Here is a 15,318-nt window from a genome sequence, read left to right as displayed (position 1 = left end):
AAGTATAGCTCTGTTTATAAGCTATAGTTTACCACATCATATACCATCATATAACTTATCATCAATTATTAATATAAAACCACTAATCCATAGAGTGCACGTGACACCTAGAGTCTCTCAAAAGATTTTTACACGCGTTTAGATCAGGACGATTCCGTCGTCGAGTCGATGTGACGATCGGTAATACGATCGATCGGTGATCCAATGAAGCCTAACGCCATGCAATTCATCACAGCAGCCACGACCACTCTGTCAAGACTCGACTAAGAAGAGAGATCAGGACATCAAGAGCGATCGTTTTATCACCCGCCGTGAGAAACCTTCTTTACATTTAAACACATATTCCTCGTACACATAAAACTAAATTCTATTTCATAATACCACAATAAAATTTAACTTAGTGTACATTTCTTTGATATCTTATTTCGTAATAACGCTTGTCGAAATTTCTTTCTTTCTCTTCACAAATTTACTTTATTTTAACCTGAGGCATGTGCCTTTTAGGTATGTGCCTGTAATTATAAGTGCCGCCCTGTGTCCATTTACCTCACGCATAGGTTTTAAGCGTCATGTGCCAACAACGCTTTTGGCGCTAGCTGCAGAAAGTGCAATGCTATTTATGGGCAGAAATAATCATAGCGTTACTTCCCCGGACGAGCTTTGTCACAAAGAGTCGTACTAGGTAGGAAATTTCTCATCGTCATTATCATCAACCCATTTCCGTCCCACTGGGGTCCGAGGGTACGGGTCTCCTCCCAGAATGAGAAAGATTTGGGCCGTAGTCTACCACGCTGACCAAGTACAGATTGGTAGATTTAACACACCATTGAGAACATTATGGAGAACTCTCAGGCATGCAGGTTTCCTCACGATGTTTTCCTTCACCGTATAAAGCAAGTGATATTAAAATTGCTTAAATTAAATTAATCAGTGTGTGCCGGGGCTCGCACTCGGTCTCCGAATCCGAATCCTTATCTACTAGGTGACCACCGCTTTTAAACATCTGGTAGGTATATAATATAACGATTTAAATACATTTGTTTGCATAAATTCTTCAATGCAAGATGCACAGCGTTATAAATTTTGATTTTGATGCGAAAAATAAAAGCATTTTATTCGCCCATAAATTGCCTTTTGACGTTGACTAACACGATATCATACGTGATATAACATCTGATTATAAATCAAGCAATATAGACAAGTGAGCTAAAATTGAAAACAATTTGACGGTAACATCCTGCAGTTTCTTTGCGCCATTTTGTAACGGTAATACCACACATGTTGGGAAATATAATATTTACAGCGAGTTGTACTCGCTTTGTATGCTTGCGTTTAGTTCCTTAAATGTTCTTCCGTATCTATTGTGGTATAGTTTCATATTTCCACACATAAAATACAAGCTGTTGCATCTATTCTTCTTCCGCGTTTATTAAGGTTTCTTTCAAATACCGTAGAAACTGTTTGATTTCCTCGGATATGAAATCGTCTCTTCGTCCTTTCAACTAACTCTGTGCCGAAAATAAAGTTAATTGGTTGATATCGCCCTAACTAATAACGTAATAGAAAGACAAACAAACAAACACACTTTCGCATTTAGAATATTCATTAGAGTTAACTGTTGCCCGATATTTGGTCCGATTATGTTCCGTTTTTTTGGAATAAAGATCTCCTATAACTGTCTCCAGGATACAAGCTATCTATAAAAATGCGGGCTAGTGGGCTTTAACTGGGGCCCAAACGTGCTCTCTGAGGCACGGGGATGGGCTTCGCAAATTTTATTACACCGGGGTGGTACGCACAATTTGTAGACATAAAACTAATTTCCTTACTATTACTGGCCAGCTATTACTAGACGCAAACACAGGACCTTATGATCTTTAGTCTTGCATGATAACCAATGAGACAGGCGACATAGGATTTTTTTCTTCTCAACTAAGTTCATTTAAACATGTATGGTATGTATGTGTAACAGTTAAAGATAGGTACCGGGCTAATATTGAGTGAGTGAGAGTGAAAAGGGTTCTCACGTATATGTTCTTATTGGATAAGGCATGAATACAATTTTAACAAATCACTTGCAACCTGTATAAGAGACGTACTAAATTTGCATAAGAGACACTTGCAACCTTTATACGAGACATACTGAACTAACATAAAAGGCACCTTCGACCTGTACAAGAGACGTAGAAATCTTGCATAATCGATACATAATTTATTTCTACGAGACGTACTCAAACATGTATTAAAGGCACATGCGACCTGTATACGAGACGTACTATGCTTACATAACAGACACTTGCGATCTGTACATGGGACGTACTAATCTTGCATAAACGACACTTAATTTATGTATATGAGACGTACTTAAACATGTATAAAAGACACTTGCAACCTGTACATGGGACGTACTAATCTTCCATAAACGACACTTAATTTATGTATACGAGACGTACTTAAACATGTATAAAAGACACTTGCGACCTGTATACGAGACGAACTATGTTTGCATAATAGACACTTGCGACCTGTACATGGGACGTACTAATCTTGCATAAACGACACTTAATTTATGTATACGAGACGTACTTAAACATGCATAAGACGCATTTGCGACCTGTATACGAGACGAACTATGCTTGCATAATATACACTTGCGACCTGTACATGGGACGTACTAATCTTGCATAATCGACACTTAATTTATGGATACGAGACGTACAAAAGATACATAAGAGGCACTTGTGATCTGTCTGTGAGACGTACTTTACTTACATAAAAGACATGCGACCTGTACATGAGACTTACTAATCTTGCATAAACGACACATAATTTATGTATACGAGACGTACTTAATCATTACCTGCTTCGGGAGCAGAGTAACTGCTCGCTCGCAGTCCGGGCTGCTACGTCTTTATAAACCTCTGAACGCTTCTATATTCTTCGCTCCTCTACTTCTCGTCACTCGGCTACTCGGCGAAGCATGTAGGTACTCGGTTTATCTCTAATTTTTACCATCCAGTATCATGACCGAGTTCATGTAGCATGAAATAACATTCTATTACATATTCATTTTTGTTAAATATTACAATTACCTTAATTAAAACTATAAACGCTACGAGTAACATATAACAAAATTTATTACCCACTTACCGATATCGTATCCGATTTAGATAACTATTCATACTTTGTGTTTAATTTATCGCTATTATGTACATACTTATTTACTCTTATTTATATCCGGATCATGATTTCAGCCACATGCGGCAATGATATGTAAAATCCATCAAAAAATTTCGTATACACACGAGTGGGTATACCAGGCAAGTATAAATACAAATAATATAACCCATCCAACTGTTTACGTATAAATATGGTACCAATAAAAATACCAACCGAATTGAGAACCTTCTCCTTTTTGAAATCAGTTATCAATTGACGTTAAGAAGAAGCATGGTACCTACCGAAACGCTATGGCCCTTTTGAATCGAAAGAATTAGCCGTTGGACCGACTACGTGGGTGTGACATCGACGTGTGGACTAATATTTGGAACCAGACATTAATAAAATATTTCGTTCCCGATCGCCATGAGCCTGGAGTCTGTAACGCAAGCGCCGCGTAAACGTCGTCAATACAAATAACAGAGTTCCTAATTTTATATCTTGCTGAAAATTATTGTCCTGCGATATTAATGTGCCTATTAGAAGTTAGTATGTACGCGAACGAACTCGTGGAAAACCGCTAGTAATGTTATATTATTACATTAATAGGGCTCCTATTCACCAGCCATCCGTCGCGCGATTTGATTGCACGCAATTCTGCTAAAAACTACCGTCTGCACATGTGAAAACGGTCGCTACGCGCGATCGTAATGACTTGTTTTTAATGGGAGTTGGTATCATAAAGCTCTTGCAAAAACGCCTCAGTAACTTCTGAAAGTATGTGATGTAGCTTGTGAATTTCTTGTCCGAGTAACTTTGGTTTATAGTTTGCGGTGGTAGCTATTTCGTTTGCACGATGCGAGTGGGATTCCAGCAGGAGACGAGCCAGACTGCATGCAATCCCCGATTTTTATTCCACTACAATTGCATACAGTCACGGACAAAGCCTCCCTCAATAGACCAGAGAAAATTCTGAAATTATAAAATCCCAAATTTCTCCTAACGGGAATCGTACCCAGGACCTCTTACTTAAAACTAGAATGCTCACCGCTTCGCCGAGGAAGAAATTTGACCTTTTTAATTATAGCAATTAAAATAATAAATCACTTTTTTTTGTTCAGTAATCTTTTCTAAAAATATAATTCCAATCCCTATCCCTATCCCTACGCACTAAAGTTAGCTAATCACTAAAACTACTAAAAGTTAAAAGGAATATTATTAAGTATTGTATTTTATAATTTCATAATAAATTACTTAACGATATATGTATGGGCGATGGATTGCCCCGTGCATGGGCACCTTTATGCCAAAGAGATCAATCAGTATGCCAGCGAGTGCTTGCAAAATGAGTTACCAATTTAATTGTACCGGAAAGACTCGTAAAGAAATAAAAGATAAAAATTCCTGGAACAATACATAACATTAATGTAGACAAGCGTGACAGACATTATGGAAATAAATACGTACCGGGAACGCTATCTTTGATGTTTTTAAGCCAAAGGTAATGTTATACTATTCTATACTTAATAATATAAAGATAAATTATTTATTGTTTGTTTTTACCCAATAGGCTAACTATCTACTGGATCGATTTTAACTATTATTTAACCAAAAGAAAGCTAAATTATCAAGAAGAAATGACAGGCTATATTTTTATGCCATGGCCACAGCCTCCCACCAGACCAGACCAGAGAAAATTCAGAAATAATAAATTCGTTAATTGCACCTGCTGGGAACAGAACCCTGGACCTCCAACTTAAAACCTTAGCGCTCACCGCTGCGCCAGAGAGGTCGTCAAAAACGAAAAGCAAATTTAGCAAAATTTTGCCTATAAAATTTGAAGATAGAAAAAAGTTCTGTACTAAAATTATTGACGGTTGTCGCGTAAAAAACCGTAAGTAAGACGAAGTCACGTGCAACAGCTAGTCCATTGATAAATAAATCTTGCTAGCAAGATTTTCGTTGCGGGACGTCGTTGTAAAGCGGTGATAGCCCAGTGGGTAGGAGCTCGACATCACTTTCGGGGGGCCGAGTTCGAATCCCAGCACGCCAGTCTAATTTTTCTAAGTTATGTGCGTTTTAAGAAATTAAAATATCACTTGTTTTAACGGTAACGGAAAATAATTAGTTCTCCATAATGTTCTCGAAGGTATGTGGAGTCCACCAGTCCGCACTGGGTCAGCATGGTGGACTACGGCCTTAACCCCTTCTCATTGTGGTTGGCCCGTGCGCTGTAGTGGGCCGGTAATCTGATTGATATGATGATGATGATGATGCGGTACAAAAACATTTTAGTTTTTTGTTGCAAACAATTTTTGCAAGCGATCCTATATTCTGAATAAAAAATGACAAAAGTGTCGAGCTACATCTAAATTTCAGTTTGCATATTTGTTCAGTCTAAATTGTTTATATAAGCATAATTATACAATGTGAGGACAGCCAACATTGTCGCTGTCATTACTGTAGTATAGTAAATTTTTCTAATACATTTTAATTTTTGCTTATATGGTTTTTAAGTATCCATTTGTAAAACGAAACGATAAAACGCCCATACTTATTAGTTATTTATATACCCTACTAGCGATTGCCCGCAAATTCGTCTTACTTTGTTCGTATTTTTATTAAATCCCGCAGCACGGCTAGCTTGGGCAGGAGGCAATTATCTCCCCGGGGAAAGTATAAAAATGTATCCACTCCCACAGCTTTATCAACTCTCAGAGCACTGGCGCACAAGTGGAAATAATATCCAAATATGTGTAAAAATAAACGGGCTTAAACTTCTCCTATTCCATGTTCCAATGCTTATAGCAAGTGGACACGATAATTATATTCCCTATCTGTGGATATAATTGTCTCCTTTCTGTGCTAGTCTGCAGGAACCGTTAATTTTCTGGACTAAAAAGTATCTTGTGACTGTCTCCAGGATACAAGATATCTCCGGTATAAAAAGTATCTTACTTCCGCCTCCAATATGCCTCTCTGCCAATGGTTAAAATCGGTGCTGAAGTTCAGTTCATTTCTGCTTACGTAGATATACTTATTGAGTATCCATCTATAAAACGAAACGACAAACACACATACTTATTAGTTATATATATATCCTACTAATGATTGCCTACCACTTTGTCTGTCTTTATTTGTATTTTTATAGAATTCCGCTGGAATTGTTAATTTCCTTGACTTAAAAGTAACATGTGTCTTTCTCCATGACGCAAGATATCTCCATGATAAAAAGTATCTGATTTCCGTCTCCAAGATGCCTGCCTGGCAATGGTCAAAATCGGTGCCAAAGTTGACCTGACGCACTTATAGCTCATAGGTTCCGTGTGGTGACGACAGATCAGAATACAGTTGTCATCTCTCCTTTCTCGCGGGTGTCGTACGAGGCGACTAAGGGAAGATAACGGATAACGGGCAGCAGCGTCCTCTGTGATACTACTCAGTGGCGTGCACTTCATACATGCATAAATGCACTGCTACCCCTAATTTTTTTAATAAATCATAAATGCAAAGGATTTTTCCATTCTATGCCATCTTCCTTCTTTATGCATTCCCTGGTCAAAAACACTGTGCACTACTATTATCTACTGCGATCACCAACCCTTATACCCAACTTGGTGATTATTGGCAAACCCTCCCGTTAGGAGAGGCCTTAAGTCCAGCTATATATATATATAGATATATATATATATATATATATATATATGCTATTGATGAATATCAGTATAGCTAATGTTTGCATGGCACAGACATATTTAACATAATTTTATAATTTTAATAGTGTTTTTACCTACACTTGAAGGAAATATCAATATTTATAAATTTGAAATGCATCCAAAAATTCTAGGAAGCGACCGGACTAACCTGTGACTCTCTGGCAATCGTGGCCTGAGCACTTTGACCACTAAGCTACGGCTCTCCATCTGCCGATGCCGACATTAGTATCAGTCAGACAGTAGTACATTTATATCAGTCTTAAAGCAACAGTAGCTCCATCTAGTAGGAAACATTGAATCAATGAATGAATATACTTTTATTGCACAACACAAAAAGTACATAGAAAAAAAGAAAAGTATAACAAAACAACGTACACAAGTTGGCGGAAATTGTAGTTTCGATCTACTTTTCAAACGTCCATATCACAATGATACACTTTGAAACAAGAGATGACACATTGTGTTAGTAGTATTAGTTACTAAGTAGTAATACGGCGTGTTTACTTGACAGGTGGTAGGGAAAATATCTCGCGTATGTCTAGAACGGATGACAAAGTTCATCTGCTATTCGAAAATGTAAAACGGAAATAGAAAACTGATGGTTGAATGCACAGATACAAAGATGGTTCACAACATGAGGTGCGGTGGCATACCAAAATTGAATACAAAAGTATATTCCATATAGAAGAGTCTGTCTCCATACATGCCAATCTTTTCCTTGTAAAATACCGGCATATATGGAGACAGACTTAACACAAATTGTTAAACAGAAATTTGTTTCTATTGACCTTTTTTTCAATGGTAATATTTGACGGACTAATTTTATAGTACTAAGGACTACGTCAACGATAAACGGGTTTAAATTGTTGCTCTAACCAGGTTGCTTCTTTAATAGTTTTAAATGACAATGTGTGATGGTGATAACAAAAAAAAACAACCGGCTAAGTTTGTTGTGGGCTTCTTCTTAAACCAGGGCGCGTTTGGAACCCTCGTAGCTTTAGTTTAAATTTAACGAATTTAGTTATTACCATCAACTCACTTCTATGTCATATTTTACATGTAATGTAAAGTGCCATATAAGTGCCTATTTGAATAAAGAAATATTTGACTTTGACTTTGACTTTAAAAACCATCGCAACAGAGTAACATGAGCAGGGCATGCAAGAAACACGTCAACAAAGTGCCACCCTGTGTCCATCAACAGGCGTTGGTGTTAAGTCTCTCGTAAATGTTATAACAACGGCAACCACGTCCTTCAGACCGGAACACAACAATGTTGTTTAATGGCAGAAATAACCATGGTGGTATAACTAATCCCCGGACGAGTTCTTTCACAAAAAGCTCTTATTCTACTGACCGTAAACTGCGATACTCACTATATCTGTGCTACATCATTTCCTCGCAATTTCTAAATAAATGATATTTTTTAAACTAATGGCCCTTATCAAGTTGCGTTCGTGATCTAGTTTCGGCAAAGCCATAAATATGTCCGAGCGATTTAGTGATCGGTTTTGAAGCTGCCATGGAAACCTATATATCTATACAATTACTATAAGATAATTTCTTAGCATTTGTCGTTTACTCATGTTGATATTACTTGTCTTGTAATTAAAAAAATTATAAGCATAATGAATTCAAAATATTTAAAAGTAAGTTACCTACTTAAAAGCGGCTAAAACTTCAAACTTTTCGGAGTTATATACGTTTTAAGCAATTAAATATTGCTTGCTTTTCGAAGAGTTCTTTTTTTTTTTTTTATTAAAAGAAAAATCGTATTTATTGTCACACATTTGTGTAAAATATTACATTTGTGTAATAAAATAATTGTTAAAGTATAAAAATTTAAAAAAAAATGTGTGACAAAGGAGCTGGCTCAGTATAGCTGCAAACTAGTTAGCTAGCACTGGTTTTCAGCCAGCCCCATTATCTTCGTCGTCACTGAATCCTCGCGACTAAACAATAACAAAATAATCATAAAAAAGGACAATAACATAGAATATAATATATAATATATATATTCTTATGATGTTGTTAAAGGTGTGTGAAGCCTACAAGTCCGCAGTGGGCTGATGATCGATTTATAATGATGGTGATGATGATGATACTTAAAAATAAATCTCACTTGACTACAGAGAGTTTCTTGGTTCGTTGATGTTGATATCTCGTCTGTCACAACCGCTCATCTCTCTCTCTCTCTCTCTCTCTCTACGTCGTGTTCCTCATTGCTGAGGGTCGCGACCTCTTCCACTTACAAATTCTGAACGATTTTGTGCCATTTGACTCGGCTTTGAGCAACATTTAAAGCCGTATGCACTTTGGTGTCGAGAGCAGTGCGGATTTGATCCGACCAACGAATCGGGCTACGTCCTCGAGGTCTCTTTCCTTCCACTTTGCCAGTGACCACTATCTTTTCAAGATAGTCTCCATCTCTTCTGGCAATGTGACCGAAGTACTCGAGAATCCTTTTAAGACAGGTGGTTGACAACCGCTCATACAACAGCGACAAACCGTCGAAAAGTGAGTGTATATTACACAAAGCACTCAGTTTTCCAATATTGGATAGAAGCAATCATTACGTCTTACTGTTACTTTTCCTTTATGTTATGCGGCCTTCCTTCCTTCTTCGACTTTGCGGAATTACCTGATAAACTGTCAACATTAAAGTTTAAATTGCTAAAATCTGCGAAAACCACGCACGCACGTTTCGCTCCGACACCGGAGCATACTCAGAAAATGTTGGGTTTAAAATAAATAATCATCATCACATCATGGGTCTCCTCCCACAATGAGAAGGGGTTTAGGCCGTCTACCACGCTGGCCCAGTGCAGATTGGTTGACTCCACACACCTTTGAGAACATTATGTGGAACTCTCAGGCATGCAGGATTCCCCTCGATGTTTTACTTCACCGTTAAAGCAATTTTAATTGCTTACATGGAATAATTGATAAGAATTTATTCCAGAATTTCTTGGTCCAACAGAAAACTGTTATGGACTATTGATGAATGGCATATAAATTGCCATAAAATGAGCGTAAAATATGGCAGCCAATTAAGGAAGTGCTAAATTTGGCACGCATCGGTTGATTCATAAGCACATACAAAATAATGTAATCATTCAGTGATTGCGTGTTGCCTGCTAATTATATGGGAACATGTGAACTAAGGAAGTCTGTATGTGACCGTAGAACATCTACAATAATAATAAAGCTGTTTAAATATTGGATAGAAGAAACATAACTTTGCGCAACATGTACAATGAAAATGAAGCTGAATTTACAATACTCCGCGAGAAGCTGGTGAATCTGTGTAATTTCATCATCATGATCATCACTTCAATCAGTCCACTGCTGGACATAGGTCTTTTGTTGGGAGATACAAAACCCACGGTCCTGGGCCGTTTGTTTCCAGCAGCTCCCAGTTACTCGTCGTCTGACCACCTCGTTGGGGGCCGACAAACGCTGCGTTTACCTGTGCGGGGTCGCTATTCCAGCACCTTGGAAACCCAACGTCCATCAGTTTTCCGAGCTATGTGCCCCGTCCATTTCCACTTTATCTTTGCGACTCGCTGAGCTATGTAGGTAACTCTGGTTCTTCCATGGTTCTCTTAATTTCTAATTTGATCACGTAGATATACTCACAACGTAGCTCTCTCCATCGCCCGCTGAGTGGCTCTAAACCTTCTTATGAGGCCCATAGTAAGCGATCACGTTTCAGATCCGTAAGTAATCTCTGGCAACACGCACTGTTCGAAGACTTTGGTCTTCAGGCACTGAGGGATTTTTGACGAAAAGGCTCCGACGGTGCAAATTATATTTATATAATTCTTAAACATATTATAATTCTCTATTTCCTCAGGGGATGTTGACTTTACAATGAATAATTGTATTCATTGTAAAGTCAACATTTCCTGAGGTGTCGTAGCGAAACGTGCGTAAAGAGTACATTGCGGAAAGTCTGGTTGGTGTGGAGTACCTAAAACGATGTGAGAAATTATAAATAACATCTTACAGGTTCTCCTGCTTTTGCGGAGTATAGTAAATAAAGCTTAAATTTTTATTTGAAAGCTGATTAGTTGTTTGTTTAAACGCACTAATCTTAGGAACTAATAATTAAATTTAGAAAATATTTAATGCTTAGCTTTATTAGCTAAGGAAGGTTTGAAGATATTTAACTTATACATAACGCTAACGGACCATTACAATTTGAGAACAAAAAAAAAAGTCAGAAGGAACGCAAAATGAACTGAATGACACGGATGGACGCCGTGGGTGATAAAATAGCGGACGAAAGATAGTATGCGTAAAATTTACTTGTAAGAAGTTTTACACGGATGAAGACACGGGTAACCGCATGTAATATGTTTAAGGATTTTCCAAAAGTTAAAGTGTGTTTGGCAAATAACAAATATTTCAGGAATTCTTTAAGTTTTTTTCCACCCCGTTTCGCCCCATTTTGGTTAATTAATTAAAAATTAATGTACCTACAGTTATATTACACTACATTTCTAAACTCACGGTTCATTGATTAAGTTACTTGTTACAAACTGGATCATATATGTGAGTGCATGCGTGCTACTGTTTACAATGAGACCTATACAATAAAAAAAAATTATTAAGGTTCAATGAAAATATTAAAATGCTTTATTATTAAATTTGAGTTAGTAAGAGCTTCTCAGAAAAATTCTTGTGATATTTATAAGAGTGAAAATTAAATTTAACAAATTTTCAGTGAAGGATCATCAACATAAATTAAAAACCAACCGACAAAATATTAATTAATTATTCATTGGTCTAGCCACGCTTAAAAACAAACAAAAGAAAGAATTTCTTACGTCTAATGTAAATGCAAAAGTTTGGATGAATGTTTGATAGCCGTTTGTGTTTTTTGTAGTAGTTGAAATTTTTGTGACAGAGCTCGTCCGGGGAAGTACCATAATGCTTATTTCTGCCGCTAAGCATTTGTCTGAAGGCCGTAGGTGCCGGTGTAATTATAGGTACATGAGGCTTTACATCTACTGCAGCAGGATGTTCGTTTCTTTTATGTTCTGCCAAGTGTTTCTCTGTTTATTGGCGATGGTTTTCCACTTACCATCAGGTGGACTATCTGCTCGGTCCATCAATTATTAAATTAAAAAAAAACCTACTCAAACACGTCAGAACGGCTGGATGAATCTGGATGGAATTTGTCAAAAAGACAGATTATAGTCTGGAATCACACAGGCTACTAATTTGTCCCGGGATAATTTACCGTTTCCGTGATATAGATTTGTTTATGTTGCAATCTGAGGTATCGACATGCTGTTTTGCATAGTGGTAGCTTAGCCACGAATGAAGTCGCAGGAAACCTCTAGTTTAGATTACACGGTATCTTCTGTTTTTCGTCTTGCATTGGGTATAGGTGAAAATTTTGTGTATAAGAAATGCCCTATAACGAATGCGAGAGACGCGGCGCCGCTGCAGTATATGTCAGTAATTCAGTCATTGCCGCTAGCGAAAGACTCAATCGAATGAGTACTGAATTTCATCAGGGGTTTAAAAAATGTAATTAATAATTTATCTTTTAACACCAGATGAATAAACGAATCTCAATATTATGAATAAACCCTGTGACCCTGCTCTCTGAGTACAAGGCTGTAGGTTCGATTCCGACAACTGGGAAAATTTTGTATGATGAACATCAAAGTTTTTCAGTGTCTGGGTGTTTATCTGTATATTATAAGTATTTACGTATATAATTCATAAAGCATTCATCAGTTATGTTAGTAACCATAACACAAGCTACAATTACTTTGGGGCTAGATGGCGATGAGTGTGACTGTCGTAATATATATATATATATATATGTTTTTTTTAATAGTGTTCAGAGATATATTTGGAATAATTCAAACTGCTGATGTGAAACGCTTATAAAGTTTACCTTGTATACAAGATATTCAAGATCAAAGATGTGAAATAGCAGGTGGGACGCGCCAACATGAATAACACACCAATATAGTTAGCAAAATGATAAGTTCACGTACCCGTAGGAAGTGAAATGCTAATTATAAATGCGAAATTGTTTGTCTGTTTCTTTGTTTATCCCTTCTTTATGCCCTAACCTATCAAATCGATTAATATTAATAGTAATAATAATGTTGTCATTTGAGAGAACGGAGAGTATCATAGGCTACTTTTTATTTTAGGAAAACGAACGGTTCCCACGGGATCTGCAAAAACCCGTAATAAACGCGGACGTAGAACGCGTGTGACAAATAGTGCTGTATAATCATTATCTTCAGGCCCAATAGTGGAGATCAGGCCTCCTCTGTCATAGCAATAGAAGAGAGGGTTTTTGAAGCTTATTTCCACCACGCTGCTTCTGTGCGGATTGGTTGGCTTCAACGATTATTATCACTTCTTAGTGGAAATAACTAGAATCGACTGCATAACGTGCTGTGCAAGGCCATTCCCTACCTCGAGTTTGTACTAAGATTTTTTAACAGAAAAACTCAATATCTCATAGTTTTTAGTCCATAGGGAATCGACCTTTAATCCTATTTGCAAACCACCAGACGAGGTATATCGTTTTTTTCACAAAATAGTTTTGGGCTGTTTAGCCGGTAAACAGACCGGTTGCGCCAGCGTAACCAGGTGGGGTGGCCGGCTTCGAGAGCTCTGCTAGGAGTTTGTTCACTACGTTTCGAAGAAGCAAAGAGGTGAAAGGGTGCCTCATAATATGAGGCCGAAATTAGCTTATGAGAGGATTAAAATGGGCAGGATTTCCGGAAATCCATATATTTAGTGCCATTGTGTAAGCGAGTTCGTGAATAGTTAATATATTTATATATGTATGAATTCAATTGGTCATGGAACGTTGTAGGCAAATTTTTATCAAGTCAAACTGTTTTCCTTAAAATCACCGTCGGTTAAAAAAACTAATTTCACCAAAACTTGTTACCTTGAATCCTATTTTCATCACAATATGCGACAACGTTTTATTTTATTCACATATATATAAATTTAATCTAATATATAAAAAATAAATATACACACTAATGAACACGTTAAATACGGTGATTATATTTATATATATACGAAATCAAGTTTATATATTGTGATGATAACGACTTGCTTAGACAATTTATAATGTATCTTGTTTTGGCTACCTTATAATAAGAATAACTAAACCTCTAAAATGACCGAGATGAAAATGGGCAATATACTTATCAGTATCTAATAACAACAGATTTTGTTTTATTTAATCCTACTTCCTACTTATATTATAAATGTGAAAGAGTGGATGATTGTTTCTTAATCACGTAAAAATGACTGAACGGATTTAGATGAAATTTGGCATGCATGTAGCCTTTGACATGGCTACCTGAACACAGGCTACCTTTTATCTCGATTCCTTAAGGAGTTCCCGAGGGAAAATTGAAAATTGTTTACGAGCTAAGCCGCGGGCAGACAGCTTTGCAATTTGGTATGCTATCACCTATGCTAGTTCCCGTGATAAGATTAAAAATTGTTAACGAGCGAAGTTTTAGGTCCAATTCTGTCGCAGACGAAGTCGCGGCCATAAGCTAGTTAAATAATAAAATAACTTAGTCACATGGAAACCCAACGATCAAAGAAAGCATAATATGATGTTAAGTAATTGTACGTTGATGAAGACGCGAGTAACAGCTGGTTCCTTATAATTGTTATGATCTGTAATAGAAACACGTGGTGGGATGTTAAACAAACCGTGGCAAACTCACTGTTATGCTGCAAGGGACGCGCTGGCTCCGAAGTTATTTCCAAACTGCTTTATGCGTTTCGAATTCGACGATTTCCGCTCGATGTCGCCGATGTTAAGGAAGCGGGCTGATCAAAACACAAATAACTCACTGACTGTTACAAAACAAATGTAACCAACCAATCATTTATATTCCGCAAGCACAAAAGTCTAAACAACGCCAACCGTTGAAATGTCTATTACAATTTACGTTATCTTAACGTGTATGGTATACAGATTTCAACGGTTTTCTTTATGCTATTTCAAATTACAAATATTATTTAATTGTTTCTTCGTTTTAGATTCCAGTAAAGTCTAGGAAACAAAGTTTGTATTATCGTTTTATAAGCGGCCTGTCACAATAGTCATAAATCTTGGAAATAAAATGCGAACAAAAACTTTCTCTAATAAAAACTTTAGTAAAAGAAAGTAATACAAAACACTGTACAAGCACAATAACACTCAAAAGTTTATTCTTTTATTGAAGAGGAGAACTTGAAAGTTTCTGAAAGTAGGATCGATGTTATTTACGCGGCACGTAGAGTTAAAAGCTCAGAGAGGTAACGGTGCGTCCGCCTCTAAGCATGGCTCGGCGCCGACTGATTTCAGATTTCAGAAGCAGTTCTACGGTCTACGGGTGCTGAAAAATTATCCGCATTTGCTCAGCCTCCCGGAGTTTTTATGAAA

General features: G+C 37.1%; 1 protein-coding gene across 1 annotated transcript in view; it reads right to left on the bottom strand.

Annotated features, from left to right (window-relative positions):
• Positions 1-14,646, bottom strand: part of LOC120631669 (G-protein coupled receptor moody) — a 152,173-nt gene extending 137,527 nt beyond the window's left edge. Inside the window, exon 1 of the mRNA XM_039901338.1 lies at positions 14,615-14,646. The gene's annotated coding sequence lies outside the window, so the exon portion shown is untranslated. The remainder of the gene's footprint in view (positions 1-14,614) is intronic.
• Positions 14,647-15,318: the final 672 nt, after the last annotated feature.

The sequence above is a fragment of the Pararge aegeria genome, chromosome 18, assembly GCF_905163445.1.
Source record: "Pararge aegeria chromosome 18, ilParAegt1.1, whole genome shotgun sequence".
Lineage (NCBI taxonomy): Eukaryota > Metazoa > Arthropoda > Insecta > Lepidoptera > Nymphalidae > Pararge > Pararge aegeria.
This window is presented reverse-complemented; position numbering and strand designations above follow the sequence as displayed.